This window comes from Cupressus sempervirens, chromosome 3, assembly GCF_028749045.1.
Source record: "Cupressus sempervirens isolate cs-2001-9-10 chromosome 3, ASM2874904v1, whole genome shotgun sequence".
Taxonomy (NCBI): domain Eukaryota; kingdom Viridiplantae; phylum Streptophyta; class Pinopsida; order Cupressales; family Cupressaceae; genus Cupressus; species Cupressus sempervirens.
Window position 1 is genome coordinate 817,535,273 of NC_143120.1, and position 23,597 is coordinate 817,558,869.

Sequence of the window (23,597 nt, forward strand, 5' to 3'; positions counted from 1 at the left end):
GACCACAAGCTGTTGCTCAGTACAGAAAGAAGCAAGACTATAAGGGAGTCTCTGGAAGCTATCGGGAGAAGAGGCCAAGAGAACGACATCATTAGAAAAGAAGAGAATAGAGATCAAAACTTGATGTAAATAACACCCATCTCCTGGTTGAGAGGATTTCATAAGGAAATCCTCCAAATCATAAATATACAAGCCAAAAAGTGTAGGGGAAAGAGGACAACCCTGCTTCACACCAATGGTGCTCTGAATCAGATCAGAAAAGCCCTCCGAAGTTATGAACCTACCAGTAACCTTCTCATAAAGTCTCAAAATAGTAGTCTGTAACATATCTGAAATCCCAATCTCCTAAACTCATTGAAATAAAGCCAACCTAGGAACATAATCAAAAGCCTTACGAAAGTCCACAAAACAACAATAGACCTTTTGAGAGTGGTGTCTAGCATCCTCAATGATAGCCCACAGTGTAAAAACATGATCCATAGTAAATTTTAGTTTTGCATTTAGATTTAGATTTAGTTATGTATTTAGATTTAAATGTAGATTTAGTTTCAAAATTAATTATAAAAATGATTTGGATTTCAATTTCAATAAGTTTCATATAGTTTAGCCTTGTATGTTTGATTTAGATTTATAATTCATATTGATTCAAAATCTATTTGATATAGATATTTGATAATACATTTCATTTGTAGATTTATTTAATGTGCATGTTTCAATTTAATTTTACATTTCCATGTTTCATATTAGTTTTAGATTTGCATATTTCAAAATGCTTTTGGTTTGCATGTTTCATAATAGTTTTATATTTGCGTGTTTCAAAATATTAATATTTTTTATGTTTCATAATTAAATTTTATCATTAATGTGGATGGCACAGTCACTTTATCAATAAAATTTGTATTTTATTAAAGTTAATGATTAATTTAAAATAAACGAATCATATATTTAGTTTATATTTTGTCAGTATTTAATTAGATTATGTATGTGTTTTATTTAAATATTTTTCATAATATATATAGTTTCTTATTAATATTTATATTTGTAATGTTTGAAAAGAGGAAGGCAATGCCACCATATTTCAAACATTACAATCTAACTATTTTATTTGAAATAGTTTTGATTTTTATTTAAGTTATTTTGAACATTGTTCATTTGAAAGAATTTATGTTAACTATTAATACTTTTTCATTCTGATTATTTCTATATGTTGATTTTTTTTATAAGTTTGCAAGTTACTATTTGAGTTATGGATGCCTTGAACAGAGAATCATACATTATTTGATACTAGCCTGACTGCTTCAATGACCTCACATGATTTCTTTGAGAATGAGTTTGACAAATGCCTACAAATAATTAAAGAGACGTGCACAACTATAATTAAAGTTGTGGAGAACACAATATTTCCAGCAGACTATGTTGAGGAAATGGAAGTAATGCATATAAAATATGCATAAAAATTCATGTGTGATACATCTACAAAAGTGGATGGGTTTCCCTCAATGATGAAAGAAGTATTTCACAATCATTGTTCAAATAAAGGTCACAAAAGATTATTAATCATTGAAGAACATGACATGTATTTACACCATTACAGATTTTTTTGTGTGCATATAGTTCATTTTGGTCTCTAGTTTCAAAATTTTACTTCTAATTAGTTATATTGACAGTTCTGTTTCCCCATTGTTCTATATAACTTTCATGAAGAAAAGAACAAGACAAAACAAATTTATTGTCATACAAAACATTTCTTTAATGGATGTGGCTACTAAATATGTTAATTAAGAAAGAAAATCATAAGTTTAAATAGATGTCTTTAATCATAGGCATATTTATTGATTACTATTCTTAATCATTGCAATAAAAATTGCATTAGCATTATTCAAAATTCAACAATATATAATGTTCTCACATCGTCATGGAGAAATAATTTCCATAAAATTGATTTTTATATATTATTTAACACTTTTTACATCATCTAAATTATTGTGTTGGGACGTATAATTTCCCTTTCATGAATTAATTTTTTTCCACAATTCGAGTCATTTGTATAACATGTATCCCAAATTTGACCATAGTTGTACTCCAAATACTCCAACACTACACTTAAATCTCATACTTCCCTTAACCATGTCCCTTATTTTAGTGTAACATTTAACCACTTATTAACTCTAATCATAACATTGAGTGTCATATAAATGTAAACCTTGGATCCTAACTCTTTAACTCTTACTCTGTATATGACTGTACTAATCATTTGTATAACTAGAAATAATATTATATTTTTTATAAGTGAGAATGTATGTGTGTGTGTGTGTGTGTGTGTGTGGAGAGAGAGAGAGAGAGAGAGAGAGAGAGAGAGAGAGAGAGAGAGAGAGAGAGAGAGAGAGAGAGAGAGAGAGAGAGCACATCTATAGACAAGAGGGAGCTCATATTATGTTTCTTATCGAGACATGTTTCATGGAGAGAGAGGGATAGATATTAGAGATAAGGAAAGAGATAGTCATATGATGATTTATCTAGAGAGAGATAGATTAGGGGGTTATTGAGAGAGAGATAGAGAGATAGAGAGAGAGCAGGGAGAGAGAGGGAGAGAGAGAGAGAGAGATTAGGGCTATATCTAGAGAGCATAGAGGGAGAGAGAGACTAGGAAGAGTATCTAGGGATAAGGGTGATAGAGATAAGGGGGTGTATCTAGAGATTAGAGAGGGATTAAGGGGCATATCTAGAGACTAGAGAGAGAGAGAGAGAGAGAGAGAGAGAGAGAGAGAGAGAGAGAGAGAGAGAGAGAGAGAGAGAGAGAGAGAGAGAGAGAGGATGGGAGAGGGAGGTAATACATTATTAAAAAGGTTAATAACTTGTATCACAATAGCACTATAATAGAACTAACCCACATTAAAATTTAACCTATCAGTTATCCTAACACTAAGGTAATGTGTAATAATAGCACTAACATTAGTTATAATATAATTAGTAACCCAAAAATAACCATAATCACACTAATAACACAAACTCTAACTCTAACTTTAATTCTAAATTGAACTCAAACTCAAACTCTAATTCTAATTATAACCCTAGTCCTAATTCTAATTCTAAACCTAACCCTAACCCTAACCCTAACTCTAACTCTGACTCTGACTCTAATTCCAACTCTAATTCTACCCCTAACCCTAACCTTAACCCTAATTCTAATCCTAATCCTAACCTTAACCCTAATTCTAGCCCTAACTCTAAGCCTTACTATAAATCTAATCCTAACTCTAATTCTAACTCAAATGCTAAATCTAACCTTAAACCTAACCCTAATTTTAACCCATATTCTAACTCCAACCCTAACTCTAACTCCATCTCTAACCCTACCCCTAATTCTAACCCTAACCCTAATTCTAACCCTAACCCTAACTCTAACCCTAACTATAACTATTAACTTTAACTCTAATTGTAACCCTAACCCTAACATTAAAACTAACCGTAACCTTACTCCTACCCCTAATCCTAACCCTAACACTATATATAATGCTTATCCTAACCTTGACATTATATGTAACTCTAACTCTAACACTAACCCTAATTCTAATCCTAACCCCAACACTAATTCTAACCCTAACTTTAACTCTAACCCTAAATATAGTCCTAACTCTAGCCCTAACCCTAAATCTAACCCTAACCCCAACTCTATCTCCAACTTTAACTCTAACTATAACTTGATCTCTAACTCTAACTCTAATTCTAACCCTAGACCTAACCTAGCCTCAATTCTAGCCCCAATTCTAACCCTAACACTAACACTAACACTAACACTAACACTAATTGTAACCCTAACTCTAATGGTAATGCTAACTCTAATCATAACCCTTATGCTAACCCTAACCGTAACCCTAATTATAACCCTAACTCTAACTCTAACCCTTGTTCTAACTCTAATTCTAATTGTAACTCTAATTGTAGCTCAAACCCTAACTCAAAATTTAACCCTAACCCTAACCCTATTTCTATCCCTAACTATATTTGTAACCCTAATTCTAGCCCTAACCCTTATTCTTACCCTTACCCTAACCCTAAATCTAACTCAATCTATAACCCTAATTATATTTTTAACCCTAATTTTAACCCTAACCCTAATCCTAACTAACTCTAATTGTAACTCAAATTCTACCCCTAACCCTAACACTAACCCTAAGCCTAACCTATATAACCCTAACTCTAACCATAATTGTAACCCTATCCCCAATTCTAGCCCTAATCCTAACCTAATTCTAACCCTAACTATAACTCTAATCCTAACTCTAACCCTTATTCTAACTCTAACTCTAACTCTAACTCTAATTCTCACCCTAACCCTAACCCTAACCCTAGCACTATTTCTAACCCTAACTCTAACTCTAACTCTAACTCTAACTCTAACTCTAACTCTAACTCTAACTCTAACTCTAACTCTAACTCTATCTCTAATTCTAACCCTACCCCTAATGCTAACCCTAACTATAACTCTAACTCTAACTCTATCTCTAATTGTAACCATAACCCTAACATTAACCCTAACCCTAACTTTGACTATAAACCTACCCTTCATCCTAACCCTAACACTATATATAACTCTAACTCTAACCCTAACTCATTCTAATCTTAATCCCAACCCTAACTCTAACCCTAAACCTAAATCTAACAAGGTAACTTTAACCCTAACCCTAACCCCAACTCTATCTCTAACTCTAACTTGAACCCTAACCCTAACTCTTATTCTAACCCTAACCCTAACCCTAATTCTAACCCTAACAATAACTCTAATTCCAACTCTAACTCTTATACTAACACTAGCACTAACACTACCTCTAAATTTAACTCTAACTCTAATTGTAACCCTAACCCTACACTAACCCTAACCTTAACTCTCACCCTAATTCTAACCCTAACATTAATTCTAAGCCTTAATATAACCCTAACTCTAACTCTATCTCTAACCCTTATTCTAACTCAAATGCTAACTCTAACTCTAATCCTAACTCTTATTCTAACCCTAACCCTAACCCTAACTATATTTGTAACCCTAATTCTAACCCTCACCCTAATTATTACCCTTACCCTAACCCTAACTTTAACTCTAATCCTAACTATATTTGTAACCCTAATTCTAAAACTAATCCTAACCCTAACTCTAACTTTAATTATAAATCTAACCCTAACCCTAACTCTAACCCTAACTGTAACTCTAACCTTGATCCTAGCACTAGCTCTAATTATAAACCTAACCCTAACAATAACCCTAAATCTAACCCTAACTCCAATTCAAACCCTATCCCTCACCCTAATTTTAATCCTAATGCCAACCCTAACTCTAACTCTAATGCTAACCCTAACCCTAACCCTGACCCTAACCCTAGCCCTAATTCTAACCTTAACCATGACCTTAGCTCTAACTCTAACCCTAACCCTAACCTTAACACTAACCTTAACCATAATCATTAATCTATCCCTATCTCTAACCCTAAATCTAACTCTACCACAATTGGACTCTAACCATGACCCTAACCCTAACCCTAACTCTAGCCCTACTATATCCCTTACCCTAACCCTAACCCTAACCCTTACTCTAACCCTAACCTTCACCATGAGCACAACTCTAACCCTAACCTTAACCATAAACATAACTTTATCCCTAACTCTAACCCTAAATCTAACTCTACCATAATTGTACTCTAACCCTTACCCTAACTCTAACATTAACCCTAACTCAAACCATAACCCTAATCCTAAATCTAACATTAACCCTAACTCAAACCCTAACCGTAACCCTGACCCTAGCCCTACAATAACCCTAAACCTAACCCTAACTATAACCATAACTCTAACCCTAACCTTAACCATGAGCATAACTCTAATCCTAACCTTAACCATAAACATAACTCTACCTCTAACTCTAATCCTCAATCTAACTCTACCATAATTGGCGTCAAACCCTAACCCTAACCCTATCTATAATCCTAACTCAAATGCCAACCCTGATTCTAACCTTAACTTGACTCAAGCCCTAACCTTAGCTATACTATAACCCCAACCCTAACCATACCATAGCTCTAACCCTAACCTTAACCATGACCATAACTCTTACCCTAACCTTAACCACAAACATAACTCTAATCCAAACCTTAACAACAATAACCATAACCATAACTCTAACCATAACCTTAACCATAACTCAAACCCTACCAATCTTATTAGATTTCCACAATCCATTAGAAGATAATTTTTGTTTCTGGATTTGATTGTGTCAATTTATTTAGCATCATTAAAATAAAATAAAACACGTTTCAGATCACACTCTGTGATCCATCATCAGGATGAGAGAATGCAAGAATGAAAAAGTGAGTAGATCAAGCCAGTTCACGAGTTATTAAAGGGAAAAAGAGGGGTACAGAAGGAGAGGGATTCTAAAAAAATTGACACAATCAAATCCAGAAGCAAAAATTATATTCAAACCCTAACCCTGACTCCAACCCTAACCCTAATGGTAACCCTAACCCTAATTCTATCCTTATGGTTAACATTAACTATAATGGTAACTTTGTCCCTAACCATACATCTATGTTTGAGTATAACATTTTACACTACAATATCTCAAAAATAAAATGATTTTTTAATCTAAATTAAACTCCATATATTAAATTTTTAAAAAATGTTTTAAAGCATAATTTTATAGTAACTTTATACAATTCTAATTAAAAATTTAATTTACAATTTTATAATATCCTTATCAAAATATAAATAAAAAGTAAATGTTTTTCCTATTGCACCACAATTTCCACTAGCTTATATATATATATATATATATATATATATATATATATATTATGCCAAGAGTAATCATTCTCAAGGCGCCTATTTTTATTTTCATAAATCCTAACTCTGATTAAAATAAAATTGAATTAAATAAATATAGGCGCCTCGAGAACTATTACTCTCGAAATAATATATATGTTGGTGTAAATACGTATTTACTATTTACACTTTACTTGAGTTTACTTAGGTTAATGCATTATTTTATTATTATGCATTATTTTACTTTTTCTTAGGTGAGACACTTAGGAGTCTGCATACTTTTATGAGTTGTGATGTTGACAACATAGAAGTAAGCAACTCTAATTTAGCACATGGTGTCTACAACATTATTTTGTGTGCTACACCTTTGTAGGCTTATCCTCTTATCATCGCATTTACTCCTGTGCTTAATGGAGGATAACCCACACCTAGTGGACATTTTCCTAGTTGCATGACTTATCATTTATGAAGCATTTTGTCATCTCTCTTGTCTCCATATTATTGCATTTTTGGTTGTGAGTTGGTACGGGTGGTGTAGCCGAAAGTGAGGCAATTTGCACCAGGACCTTGAGTTGGGTGAAGTTTGTCAAGAAGTTCTTGATTGTGTAAACAAATCACTAACTGTGAGGTAGTTTGCACAAGGTTCTTGTGTTGCACGAGATTTATCTTCTAAAGACTTGATTATGTAGAAGAGAAAGAAGAAGATGATTTTTTTGATTGGATGGATTCTGAGGATTCCTCGACTTGAGAAAATTAGGGCACTAATACATTTGGTACCAAATTGTAATGGTAGTGGCGTTGCAATTTTTCTATCACAACCTTGTTTTTGTCACAATTGCGATGGTCTACCATCGCAATTGCGACGACAACAAGGTTGTGACGAAAAAACTACAATAGCACTGCCGTTGCAATTTGGTACCAAATGTATTAGTGGGGCAAGAAATCAAGAGGCATTGCTAGTTGATTTGCAGAAGTAAGTGAATTGATTAGAAGCAGAGTTGCAAAAAAAAAGAGCACATTACCAGAAAAGAGATATTGATAATTATTTGGATGCAGAAAAGGAAGATGATCCAGTGGAAGAGCAAGAGGATGAAGAGAAAATCATTTGCGAACCTAAAGTTGAAGAAGATGAACGAAAAGAGGAAGAGCATGAAGATGGCAAGATTTATGAACCTGAAATAGATCAAGATGATTCAAAGATTATAGCAATGGAGGAAAAGTATAGTGCCTTCATTGGAGATCAAGCAAGTGGAGTAGTTACATGCATTGTTGACGACATGAAAGAGGCAAGCAAAGATGACTATGTCAAAAAGGTAAATTTCTATGAATTATATGATGCTGAATTTGAGATGAGTTTGAAAGATATTAAAGATGGTTTGCATGAGAATCTTGTTAGTCATGTGTGGTATGCAAAGGAAGATTGGTATGGCGTTGCTGGGTTTATTACAGGTGTGAGTAATTCAACAAGATTGGATGAGGATGAGAGTTATACTTGGATAGAGTTCATTGCAAAGGAGAAATTTCAGCATCGGATAGTTGTTCCAGCTATGTGTTGGAGGAAGAGGAAAAAAATTTGTCAATAGTGGCTACTTCATTTTGTGAATCCATATTCACAAAAATTTTCCTACCATGGGAGTCAGATGCAGGAGCATGATGCATCAGCAAAAAAAATGTGGAAGATTTGCGTGTTGGTTTTCTTGTCCCTATTGAGTTGGAAGCTTGTGGTGAAGATGAAGATGGTTCTATATCTTTCTTTTGGCATCAAAGTGTGGGACACACTTTTCTATCTACCAAGGGAGTCTGATGCAGGAGCATCTTGCATGGGAAAAAAAAAAAAATTGTGGAGCAGAGAGAAAGTGATGAAAATAGAAGGAAAAATAATTTAAAAATAAAATAAGGGAAAAAGAAGAAAAGAGAAATTTCTATTTTCAAGGTGCATAGGTGGCATAAAAAGAAAAATAATAGAAATAGTTGTCATTCCATTAATCGAGGTGTATAGGTGGCAATTTAGAAGTTTGTGGAAAGATCCTTAAATCATGTATTTAATATTTTTTGGGTGCTTAGTTGTATTTGGGTGGGAATTTAATATTTATATAAAGGTAGTTGTATTTACCTTTTATCCCACATTGGTTGTGTTTGTAATGTCTTGGGTTAGAAGTGCCTATTTAAGCAAGGCTTACTATCATTTGTAATCAAGTTGGAGAAATAGAAGCTCTTCAAGTGAAGCTCTTCAAGACAAGCTCTTCAAGTAGAAGCTCTTCAGATGTAATTTCTTGTAGAAGCTCTTAGCGAGCAATCTCTCTTATATTGTAAGATTTTGGAGTTTTTACATTTCAAGAATATTCTAATGAATTTCAAGTATTAATGGAAGTTTTATGAAGCATTTTGTCATCTCTCTTGTCTCCATATTATTGCATTTTTGGTTGTGAGTTGGTACGGGTGGTGTAGCCCTTCATCAAAATGTAAACACATAATTCGAAACAACAAGGGATATGTCATGCCCAAACTACAAGGGAAAAAACACACAATTTTTTCTATTTTTTTTACTAAGTATAGTTATTAAATAAAGTGCTTAAAGATGAAATGATTGAGATAACATTTTATGTACAGGTTCTCTACAAGATGTCTTAAGATTACAACATGAGGACGATTACATCGTTAAGATATTAAAACTTTTGTGATAAGATTGATATCGATCATTTATTTAAACAGATTGTTAATTAGTCTACTAAAATATGATACATGGGACTAATCATCTTAATTAAACTCATTAATATTTACATCTAATACTAACTCTCTTTTACAAAGTTAATTTAATAATTCAATTTACTAAGACCAAATTAACAAAATTCTATTTAATACTAACATCTCTAAAATCTAAGATTTAACTTAAATCTAAACAAAATTTAACTTAAATTAAATACCATATTCAATTTTACATATATCTAAATCGAAACTAAAAATATTACAAAACTTAATAAATTAACATTAATATAAAAACAACTAAATTAATAAAAAAAAAACTAACTAAATCTACTATAATTGACTAGTCATAATTCTAAACTTAATTACATTTTTAATGTTAAACTAACTTAGTTCTAAAACTTAACAAGAAGGAAAACTTTATTAACTATACAACTAGCATTATAAAAATATCACAACTCTATACTTAACTAATTTAAAACAATATACAAATAAAAAAAAACTAAACTAACTTAATTTAAAAACTAACTAAACACTAAAACTAATATCCTAACTAATCTAACCCTATCCTAACTTCCCTACACCACACCCCACACCACCCCCCCCACCCCCCCCCCCCCCCCCCCCCCCCCCCTACACCCCTACACCCTATGCCAAGTGGCGTGAGAGGGGGGGCCTCTTACCAAAGGCCTACACACGCAGACCTACCCCCTTCCCTCTATCTCATGCACGAAGGTCAAAATGGAGGAGACATGTAGGATAAAGGTGGGGAAAGGAAATTAGATGCTTTATTAACAAAGACAATACTTGCTGACCTTAGCTCTCCCCTCACCATGATTCGACCCCTGTACTCGCTGATAAGTGGCTAGGGATTGCTTAAAAATTTTATTTTTTTAAAAACCTTGCCTCTTAGCCTGAGTTAGTGAAAAAGTTTTGTTGTTGGGTTAGGATATTTTAGGATAGTTATTGCTAAAGTTTTAGAGATGGAGATAGGATATTAAGGATATTAGTTTTAAATATATTCTACACAAATTCTATTATCATTATTATTATTATTTTAATTTACAAGATTTTACAAATGATTTAAAAGAGGATATTTAAAAGAATATTCTCTGTTATGAAAGGGCATTTAATTAGTTTCCTCATACAAATTCCAGAGACTATTTGGCTCTTGGATACAACCTTTTCTTTTTGAAAATTTATTTAAGTAAAGACTTACAAGCAATGCATGTATTATTTTTTTTGTCTATATTTTTAAATAGAATTAAAACATGGGTACAATAGTTTGAAGCATATTAATACCATTTTTAATGTGATCTCCTATACAACTTAAATTTGCAATATATCAACCATAGGTTTTATTTTCTTTCCTTAACATAATTATCATTTTGAACATATAAGGAACATAAAAAGGAACTTGAATATTTACTCAATTCAACTAAATCTACATCCTTGATATAATTTTTGTTTCCAACATAGAAGTAAACTTGAAATTTACCTAATTAAATCAATACCATTTCCATCTTATTTTGATGTGCATCCATCCAAAATAAAGTTTACAAAATTTAATCACATGACAAGCAATTATGGTCACAACACCAATTTTATTGGCAAACCTTATTCAAGGCTCAGCCGAGAAAGAATCAAGAAGAAAACCCGGCTTCATTGCCAATTACAAAAAGGTTTAAAAAATACAATTTTACAATAGGATCTCAATCCCAAATTTCAACAATTTAATCAAATTTTCTTCATGATCATAATCAAGGAATTTATAATTTTTTCTAGAACTCATTTCTAGAACCAAGGAGGAAGCAAAATTTGATCAGGTAACCCAAAAGCATGACCAAGAACACTTCAAACACATGCATGTTCATACAAGGTTTTCAAAAAGAGATCCACAATGAATCAACACTAGGGAAAGGGGGATTCTTCCAATAGGAGAAGTCAAGCACAACACCGAATCAGATGCCCAATCGGGGCTATTAACCAAGAACTTCCATTCTGTCATTTAAACATGCCATACTCATACCAGGTTTGTGCTGATGGGTAAGGGCCCATAACACCCTACCCTTTCTCCCTCTTCCCATCCTGAGAAGAGACTCTACACTAGTTGGAGTCCAACTAAACAGACCTTTCCCAAAATTGGTCACTCCTGCCCTCTCCAAGGGTGAGTAATACCAAAACACCCATGCAAGGAAAATCTCAAAATTGCAAATATAAACAAGAAAGGAAAACAACCAAAATAACATGTTTTTTTCAAGTCTTCCCAGCATACCCACAACCATACAAACATTGAAACAACAAAAAAGTAGCATGAGCATTAAAAAAAATATAAAAACTAAATAAGGGAGATGAGAATTTCCTACCTTCACAAAGAGGTAATGGCAAAGAACAAGTTTGAGTAGAGTTTCCACTTCCTTCCTTCAATCTTCAAGAACTCTTCTCTAAATGTAGAGATTGGGTAACAACCTCCACAAGTCCAAGAAGGGCCTCTAAATAAGCCTCCAACTCAACCACCCAAAAGGATCCATAACTTCTCCCACCCACTTGCAATTCTAGAAACTCCTAACTCTACCCTCACTATGGTTAGACACTAAAAAGGAGGTAGGGTGAGGCATCTCATTGAACCATGGTCAATTTTCGCACAAAGGCAAAAAGAGACTTTTTGAGTGACCTCAAAAGTCAATAAAAGGGGCTTAGGGGTTGGAAAAGACCCCTAACCCATACCCATACCATTTGGGTATAATTATATTAAGTTTTAAGCCTTAGGAAAGAGATTTAGAGCCAAACAAAATCTAGGAATAAAGTAGGACCATCTAACTACTCTAACTTGCAGATTAAACACTAATCTGGATTAAGGGATGACTAACCTCGATTAAGAACCCAAAAGCAAACTGACACCAACTAAACCAACTTGGGTCCAAAGGTTAAACAACTAACCCTAAACAGCACACTGAAGCACATAAACACTTTATGAGTGTCAAGCGACACTAAAAGAACATAATTACGAACATTACCATTCATTGAACAAAGAGATGCATACACATAACTCACAAGACAATACGTGAATTATGAACAACAAGGTTTTCCAAAAATTAGCACAAGGAGATTAGTTCTATTCCTCCGCATGGTTTCTTGACTAAATATCTGCACACTCATTGCACACATCAATAGTCTCGTAAAATCACATGTACATAAATGTATACATATCAGAAATTCACATAAATTAAAACATACATCAATAAGGGTTTCTTCATCCTGCTTAATTCTTAAACATTTAAAATCTCTTAAATCAAAGTCTCAATCCTACATTTACTAATTTCATCAATATACATATACATGAAACATTAAATGACAATCATCAAATATATCTAAAAGTAACATCACACAACATGAAATAATAAAGTATGTTCTAAGCATCAGATAATGTCTCGACATCTCGAGTCATGAATATCAAAATAAAAGTAATGTATCACTATGCTATGATAGGTCAGGGCGAGGCCTCACATCCTCCCCCACTAGGCATGAACTTCCTCCTAGAGTTCATCAAAAAGATACGGGTACTGAGATCACATCTACGCTGCATCCTCCCACGAAGTTGTGACCTCATCATAACAATCCCATTGAACCCTAACCCAGTCTAGCTCTCGACCTCAAAGTGCTAGGGTTCGTTGGGCAATAATTCAGATAGGCTCCAGTGCTAGCTGTCCGTTCGACTCCACCTATAAAGCATCCCAATCTATAATATGAGACTCGTCATAAATGTGTCCTCTAAGTACTGAAATATGAAACACATCGTGGATGCGGGACAGGCTAGGTGGAAAAGCTAAATGGTATGCAACAGGTCCTATCCTCTCAAGGATCTTGAATGGCCCAAAAAAATGGGGTGCCAACTTAGAGGCCTTTCTAAACCAAATCAAAATCTTGTGTGGTCGCACCCTCAAGAACACTCTATCACCAACCTGATACTCTCGATCTGTCCTCTTCGCATCAACATACTTCTTCTGCCTATCTTGTGCCTCCCTCAAGTGTTGTCTAATTAGGGTCACCTACTGCTCCATCTCCTTTACTAACTGGGGACCAATAGATACTCGATCCTCGATCCTATCCCAACTCAAGGGTGTCCTACATGATCTTTCATACAAGGCTTCATAAGGCAGCATACCTATGGAAGAATGATGCTCATTGTCATAGGCAAACTCGACAAGATGCAGGTATTCCTCCCATTTGACCTAATGATCCATCACGTACATATGTAGCATGTCCTCCAAAACTTGGTTCACTCACTCGGTCTGGCCATTGGTTTGAGGATGGTACGTTGTACTAAAATTGAGCCTAGTGCCCAAAGCCAACTGCAACTCTCTCCAAAATGAAGAAGTGAACAATGAGTCTCTATCAGAGATGATCTTATGGGGAGCACCATGAAGTCTAACAATGACTCGCAAGAACACCTAAGCTATGTCTCATGCTGTGAATGTAGTACACACAGGTGTGAAATGGGCAACCTTGGTCAATGTTTCAACTATCACCAAAATGGCATCATGGTGACGAGATGACATAGGAAGACCAACAATCAAATCCATAGATATAGTGTCCCATTTCCACACTGTAATCTCATGCTGCTGGAGAAGCCTGCCATGATGATGGTGCTCTTCTTTCACCCTCTGGCACTCAAGGCATCTCGCAACTATGCTAGCAATATACACTCTCATGCCTGGCTAATGATACAACTGCCTCAAATTTGCATGTAACTTCTTAACACTGGGGTGCACTGCATAAGGTGCTTTGTGAGCCTCAAGTACAATGAGCTCGTGCAAACCCCCAATGGAAGGTACATACATATGTCCCCTATGACGAAAAAGTCCATCAAACTCCAAAGAATACTCTACAAACACCCCTTCTAAGGGTCTTTGAGAATGCACTAACTGACTAACTTCTACATAAAGCTTATTAGCTGGTAAGTGCTACAAAATCCGCTCTCTCAAGTCAGTGCAAGTAGTCACAAATGAAAGCTCATGGCGCCTTCTACTTAAAGCATCTGCAACCACATTTTCCTTTCCCTTGATGTAATGTACATCAAAATCATACTCACACAGGAACTCCATCCACCTTCTTTGCCTAGCATAAAGGTTTGGCTGAGAAAATATGTACTGCAAGCTCTGGTGATCAGAATAAAGCTCAAATCTATGACCCAGAAGGAAATGTCACCATGTCACCAAGGCATGAACCACTGCCGCTAGTTCTAGGTCATGAGTAGGATAATTGAGTTCATGAGTCTTCAACTTTCTAGACTCAAAGGAAATAGGTCATCCTTGCTACATAAGGACTGCCCCTAAACCATCTAAAGATGCATCGGTGCACACCACAAAATCTACAATAGGATCTGGTACAGAAAGAATCGGTGCACTCGTGAGAGCTCTCTTGAGCTCTTCAAAAGCTATACCACACTTCTTTTTCCACTCGTACTTCTTCCCCTTTTTCTAAAGAGAATTGATGGGGTGTGCCAATCTAGAGAATCCTAAAATGAAGCGTCGGTAATATCCTGCTAGCCACATAAACCTCCTCACTTCAGTAACACTGGTGGGTGCTGGCCAATCCATGATAGCCCTAATCTTTGATGGGTCTACTAAGACACCATCACCCGATATGACATGACCCAAATAATGTATCTCAGGTCTGAAGAATGCACACTTCGACAAGCTAACAAAAAATTGATTCTCTCTCAGCGTCTGCAATACCTATCTCAGGTGCTCTTCATGTTCTCTCTTATCATGAGAATAAATCAGAATGTCATCAAGAAACACAACTACAAACTTATCCAAAAATGTACAAAATACTCCATTCATGAGGCTCATGAATACAGCTGGAGCATTCGTAAGGCCAAAAGGTACCACAGTGAACTCGTAGTGGCCATACCTAGTACGAAAAGTTGTTTTGGGGATATCACTATCCACAATCCTCAACTGATGGTAACTCAAATTCAGATGAATCTTAAAAAATACTCGAGCACCCTACAATTGATCAAAGAGATCATCAATTTTGGGAAGAGGATATCTGTTCTTGATGGTCACTTTGTTCAATTGCCGATAATCAATACACAACCTAAGTGATCCATCCTTCTTCTTGACAAAGATCACTGGTGCACCCCAAGGTGACACTCTAGGTTGAATATGCCCCTTCACCAAGAGTTCCTCCAACTAAGCCTTTAGCTCACTAAGCTCATGAGTAGTCATCCTGTATGGTGCTCTCAAAACTGGCTCAGCTCCTGGCACTAGGTCTATGTGAAAATCCACTGCTCAAGGTGGAGGCATACCAGGAAGCTCTGAAGGAAACACATCTGCAAACTCCTGAAGGATTGGAAAATCATCAAGGGATGGCTCCCTCTGTGAATCTTCCCCTCTGTCACTAATAGTGATAGCAAAAAATTGACAACCCTTTCGCATGCACCGTTTAAGTTGCATAGTGGAAATTATACGAAGGGACACTGGCCTCTTCACTCCGAAGATCTCCCTAGAGATACCATCATCATCCACACATTCCACCCTCTTCTGTCGACAATCCACCCTGGCGCTGTGGGCATAAAGCCAATCCATGCCAAGAACAACATCATAAGAACCTAGATGGGTAATGTGTAGATCAGTCCTAGTGGAAATGTTTCCAATCTGCATCTGACAACTCCGCACCATGGAACTAACTGACACTCTGGCTCCTGAGGCTAAATCTACCTCCCAACTAACACCCTATCTAACTACCACTAGCCTACAACGCTCCACCACAAATGGAGATATAAAAGAGTCAGTAGCCCTAGAATCAAATAAAACTACAACCATATGGCCCTGTATAATACCTGTAGCCTTGATAACTGTGGCCTGATGCTCAGCCTGGCGGTTGTCAACCACTGCAAAAACTCTATGGGATCTACCCATGTCACCAACTCTCGGCTCTGAAAAAGCCCTGCTCTGACCACTGGATGCCTATCCCTGTGGGCACTCCCTAGCTATATGACCCATGCCACCACAAGTGTAGCATGGTCCATGAGTATAAGATCGTGCACCCTATGACCTAGACTACTGTGGGCCTCCTGACCTACTAGATCTATTGTATCCACCCCTAGAAGACTGTTGAGTCTTCACTGACTGTGACTGTGGGGCTTGCACTTTTTGATCCTGCCTAGGTCCCTATGACTACCACTGCTTGGGCTTGGAGCCTTGAAAACACTAAGAAGGTTTCTACTACTGCTGCTGGGGTTTTGGCTGCTGAGACTGCTAGCCCTTAGAGGACCCTATTGTATAGTTCTGATTCCCTTTCCAAGGGGGTTTCTACTGGGAGGAGTTTTGGTTCTGAGACCAATCCCATGACTCCTGCCTACCTCGAGTATCCTTAGCAACTAGTGCTATCTCCACTGCCTGTCTAAAGGTGGTAGGGAATGCCATCCTAACTGGGCCCTGAAGAGAGAAATTTAGACCCATGGTAAAGTGATGCACCTAAAGTTTCTCATCCTTCATGTATTCCACATAAGGAAGGAGCTTAAGAAACCTACTCTCGTACTATGCCACTGTAAGGCCTTTCTAATAAAGAGAATGGAACTCCTCAATCTATTTTTGTCAAAAATACTCTGACAAGTACCTCTCCCAAAATCTTTCTAGGAAAGATTCCCATGTGAGGGTGTCCATCCTTACTCCACCAATAATCTCCTCCTGATGCCACCAATTGAAGGCATCCCCTCTCAATTGATGGACTACTAGGTATGCTTTTAGATTACTCCCATAAGGGCATAACCTGAAGCACCGTTGTAGGCTTTGCAACCATGCCTCTGCTACTGAACCCTCAGTGGTACTGGTAAACAATGGTGGCCCAAGTTGAATCAATTCCCTGATATCATCTCCTACATGTCTAGGAGGTCTGTCAAAAGGGGGCCCTCTCTGGTGTATGGACTCTTCCTTGTGTTCACCCTGACCCTCTAACTGCCTCGGTGGCAGACTCCTAGTCCTCTCTCTGACTCTGGGCCCGCCTCCTCTGGGTCCCTCTACTTCCACTACTGGAATCTGTTGAACTGGCTGAACTATAGGTACTACTCTCTACTGAACTACACCGATCAAAGTATGAAGTGCATCTATAATATCCTGGTTTGGGTTCGGTGGTGGTGGAGGTGGAGGTGGAGGTGGAGGTGGTCCATCCTCCTGTCCTGCTCTACCACCCCTAGCCCTATGACCTCTGCCTCGCCGATTACGAGTAACAGGCGGCATCTACACAATTAAAAGCTTGAGTTAAGTTTAGGAAGCACAATGGTTTAAGGTTCCTAGTGTAGAAACAGGGGCTCTGATACCAAAATGTCATGCCCAAACTACGAGGGCAAAAACACACATTTATATTTTTTTTTCTTACTAAGTATAGTTATTAAATAAAGTGCTTAAAGATTAAATGATTGAGATAACATTTTACGTACAGGTTCTCTACAAGATATCTTAATATTATAACATGAGGACAATTACATCGTTAAGATATTAAAACTTTTGTGATAAGATTGATATCGATCATTTATATAAACAGATTGTTAATTAGTCTATTAAAATATGATACATGGGACTAATCATCTTAATTAAACCCATTAATATTTACATCTAATACTAACTCTCTTTTACAAAGTTAATTTAATAATTCAATTTATTAAAACCAAATTAACAAGATTCTATTTAATACTAACATCTCTAAAATCTAAGATTTAACTTAAATCTAAACAAAATTTAACTTAAATAAAATACCATATTCAATTTTACATATATCTAAATCGAAACTAAAAATATTACAAAACTAAATAAATTAACATTAATATAAAAACAACTAAATTAATAAAAAAAAAACTAACTAAATCTAATATAATTGACTAGTCATAATTCTAAACTTAATTACATTTTTAATGTTAAACTAACTTAGTTCTAAAACTTAACAAGAAGGAAAACTTTATTAACTATACAACTAGCATTATAAAAATATCACAACTCTATACTTAACTAAATTAAAACAATATACAAATAAAAAAAAACTAAATTAACTTAATTTGAAAACTAACTAAACACTAAAACTAACATCCTAACTAATCTAACCCTATCCTAACTTCCCTACACACCCCCCCCCTACACCCCTACACCCTATGCCAAGTGGCATGTCAGGGGGGCCCTCTTACCAAAGGCCGCGTGCACTGCCAAAAGGCCTGCGCACGTAGACCTACCCCCTTCCCCCTATCTCATGCATGAAGGTCAAAATGGAGGAGACAGGTAGGATAAAGGTGGGGAAAGGAAATTACATGCTTTATTAACAAAGACAATACTTGCTGACCTCAGCTCTCCCCTCACCATGATTCGACCTCTGTACTTGCTGACAGGTGGTTGGGGATTGCTTTAAAATTTTATTTTTTCAAAAACCTTGCCTCTTAGCCTAAGTTAATGAAAAACTTTTGTTGTTCGGTTAGGATATTTTAGGATAGTTATTGCTAAAGTTTTATAGATGGAGATAGGATATTAAGGATATTAGTTTTAAATATATTCTACACAAATTCTATTATCATTATTATTATTATTTTAATTTCCAAGATTTTACAAATGATTTAAAAGAGGATATTTAAAAGAATATTCTCTGTTATGAAAGGGCATTTAATTAGTTTCCTCATACAAATTCTAGAGACTATTTGGCTCTTGGATACAACTTTTTTTTTTTTGAAAATTTATTTAAGTAAAGACTTACAAGCAATGCATGCATTATTTTTTTTTGTCTATATTTTTAAATAGAATTGAAACATGGGTACAATAGTTTGAAGCATATTAATACCATATTTAATGTGATCTCCTATACAACTTAAATTTGCAATATATCAACCATAAGTGTTATTTTCTTTCCTTAACACAATTATCATTTTGAACATATAAGGAACATAAAAAGGAACTTGAATATTTACTCAATTCAACTAAATCTACATCATTGATATAATTTTTGTTTCCAACATAGAAGTAAACTTGAAATTTACCTAATTAAATCAACACCATTTCCATCTTATTTTTATGTGCATCCATCCAAAATAAAGTTTACAAAACTTAATCACATGACAAGCAATTATGCTCAAAAAACCAATTTTATTGGCAAACCTGATTCAAGGCTCAGCTGGGAAAGAATCAAGAAGAAAACTCAGCTTCGTTGCCAATTACAAAAAGGTTTAAAAAATACAATTTTACAATAGGATCTCAATCCCAAATTTCAACAATTTAATCAAATTTTCTTCATGATCATAATCAAGGAATTTATAATGTTTTCTGGAACTCATTTCTAGAACCAAGGAGGAAGCAAAATCTGATCAGGTGACCCAAAAGCATGACCAAGAACACTTCAAACACATGCATGTTCATACAAGGTTTTAACAAAGAGATCCACAATGAATCAACACTAGGGAAAGGGGGATTCTTCCAATAGGAGAAGTCAAGAACAACACCAAATCAGATGCCCAATCAGGGCTATTAACCAAGAACTTCCATTCTATCATTTAAACATGCCATACTCATACCAAGTTTGTGCTGATGGGTAACGACCCATAACACGCTATCCTTTCTCCCACTTCTCATCCTAAGAAGAGACTCTACACTGGTTGGAGTCCAACTAAACAGACCTTTCCCAAAATTGGTCACTTCTGCCCTCTCCAAGGGTGAGTAATACCAAAACACCCATGCAAGGAAAATCTCAAAATTGCAAATATAAACAAGAAAGGAAAACAACCAAAATAACATGTTTTTTTCAAATCTTCCCAACATACCCACAACCATACAAACATTGAAAGAACAACAAAGTAGCATGAGCATAAAAGAAAACATAAAAACTAAATAAGGGAGTTGAGAATTTCCTACCTTCACAAAGAGGTAATGTCAAAGAAAAAGTTTGAGTACAGTTTCCACTTCCTTCCTTCAATCTTCAAGAACTCTTCTCTAAATGTAGAGATTGGGTAACAACCTCCACAAGTCCAAGAAGGGCCTCTAAATAAGCCTCCAACTCAACCACCCAAAAGGATCCATAACTTCTCCCACCCACTTGCAATTCTAGAAACTCCTAACTCTACCCTCACTATGGTTAGACACTAAAAAGGAGGTGGGGTGAGGCATCTCATGGAACCATGGTCAATTTTCGCACAAAGGCAAAAAGAAACTTTTTGAGTGACCTCAAAAGTCAATAAAAGGGGCTTAGGGGTTGGAAAAGACCCCTAACCCATACTTATCCATTTGGGTATACTTATATCAAGTTTTAAGCCTTAGAAAAGAGGTTTAGAGCTAAAAAAAAATCTAGGAATAAAGTAGGACCATCTAACTGCTCTAACTTGCAGATTAAACACTAATCCGAATTAAGGGATGACTAACCTCGATTAAGAACCCAAAAGAAAATTGACACCAACTAAACCAACTTGGGTCCAAAGGTTAAACAACTAACCCTAAACAGCACACTGAAGCACATAAACACTTTATGAGTGTCAAGTGACACTAAAAGAACATAATTACGAACATTAACATTCATTGAACAAAGAAGATGCATAAACATAACTCAGAAGACAATACGTGAATTATGAACAACAAGGTTTTCCAAAAATTAGCACAAGGAGATTAGTTCTATTCCTTCGTAGGGTTTCTCAGCTAAATATCTGCACACTCATTGCACACATCAGTAGTCTCATAAAATCACATGTACATAAATGTATACGTATCATAAATTCACATAAATTAAAACATACATCAATAAGGGTTTCTTCATCCTGCTTAATTCTTAAACATTTAAAATCTCTTAAATCAAAGTCTCAATCCTACATTTAGTGACTTCATCAATATACATATACATGAAACATTAAATGAAAATCATCAAATATATCTGAAAGTAACATCACACAACATGAAATAATAAAGTATGTTCTAAGCATCAGATAATGTCTCGACATCTCGAGTCATGAATATCAAAATAATAGTAATGTATCACTATGCTATGATGGGTCAGGGCGAGGCCTCACATCCTCCCCAACTATGAATGAACTTCCTCCTAGAGTTCATAAAAAAGATATGGGTACTGAGATTGCGTCTACACTGAATCCTCCCATGAAGTTGTGACCTCATCGTAACAATCTCATTAGACCCTAACTCGGTCCAGCTCTCGGCCTCGAAGTGCTAGGGTCTGTCGGGCAAAAATGTAGATAGACTCCAGTGCTAGCTGTCAGTCTGACTCCACCTTTAAAGCATCCCAATCTATAATATGAGACTCATCATAAATGTATCCTCTAAGTACTGAAATATGAAACACATCTAGGATGCATGATAGGCTAGGTGGCAAAGCTAAATGGTATGTAATAGGTCCTACCCTCTCAAGGATCTCGAATGGCCCAACAAAATGGGGTGCCAACTTAGAGCCCTTTTCGAACTGAATCGAACTCTTGTGTGGTCGCACCCTCAAGAACACTCTATCACCAACCTGATACTCTCGATCTATCCTCTTCGCATCAGCATACTTCTTCTCCCTATCTTGTGCCTCCCTCAGGCGTTGTCTAATCAGTGTTAACTACTGCTCCATCTCCTTTACTAACTGGGGACCAATAGATACTCGATCCTCGATCCTATCCCAACTCAAGGCTGTCCTGCATGGTCTTCCGTACAAGGCCTCATAAGGTGGCATACCTATGGAAGAATGATGCCCATTGTTATAGGCAAACTCAACAAGATGTAGGTATTTCTCCCATTTGACCTGATGATCCATCATGTACATACGTAACATGTCCTCCAAAACTTGGTTCACTCGCTCGGTCTGGCCATCAATTTTAGGATGGTACGCTGTACTAAAATTGAGCCTAGTGCCCAAAGCTGACTACAAGTCTCTCCAAAATGAAGAAGTGAACAATGAGTCTCTATCAAAGATGATCTTACGGGGAACACCATGAAGTCTAATAGTGTCCCGCAAGAACACCTAAGCTATGTCTCGTGCTGTGAATGTAGTATGCACGGGTGAGAAATGGGAAACCTTGGTCAATGTGTCAACTATCACCAAAATGGCATCATGGTGACGAGACAACATAGGAAGACCAATAATAAAATCCATAGATATAGTGTCCCATTTCCACACTGCAATCTCATGCAGTTGGAGAAGCTCGCTAGGATGACGGTGCTCCGCCTTCACCCTCTGGCACTCAAGGCATCTCGCAACTATGCTAGCAATCTGTACTCTCATGCCTGGACAATGATACAACTGCCTCAAATCTGCATGTAACTTCTTAACACAGAGGTGCGCTGCATAAGGTGCTCTGTGAGCCTCAAGTATAATGAGCTTGCGCAAACCCCTAATGAAAGGTACATACATATGTCCCCTATGACACAAAAGTCCATCGAACTCCAAAGAATACTCTGCAAACATCCCTTCCAAGGGTCTTTGAGAATGCACTAACTGACTAACTTCTACATAAGGCTTATCAGCTGGTAAGTGCTGCAAAATCCTCTCTCTTAAGTCAGTGCAAGTAGTCATAGATGAAAGCTCATGGTGCCTTCTACTTAATGCATCTGCAACCACATTCTCCTTTCCCTTGATGTAATCTACATCAAAATCATACTCACATAGGAACTCCATCCACCTTCTTTGCCTAGCATTAAGGTTTGGCTGAGAAAATATGTACTGCAAGCTCTGGTGATCAGAATGAAGCTCAAATCTATGACCCAGAAGGAAATGTCACCATCTCACCAAGGCATGAACCACTGCCACTAGTTCTAGGTTGTGAGTAGGATAATTGAGTTCATGAGTCTTCAACTTTCTATACTCAAAGGAAATAGGTCATCCTTCTTGCATAAGGACTGCCCCTAAACCATCTAAAGATGCATCGGTGCACACCACAAAATTTGCAACAGGATCTGGTATGGAAAGAATCGGTGCACTCGTGAGGGCTTTCTTGAGCTCTTCAAAAGCTCTACCACACTTCTCTATCCACTCATACTTCTTCCCCTTTTTCTGAAGAGAAGTGATGGGGTGTGCCAATCTAGAGAATCCTGAAATGAAGCATCGGTAATATCTTGCTAGCCCCATAA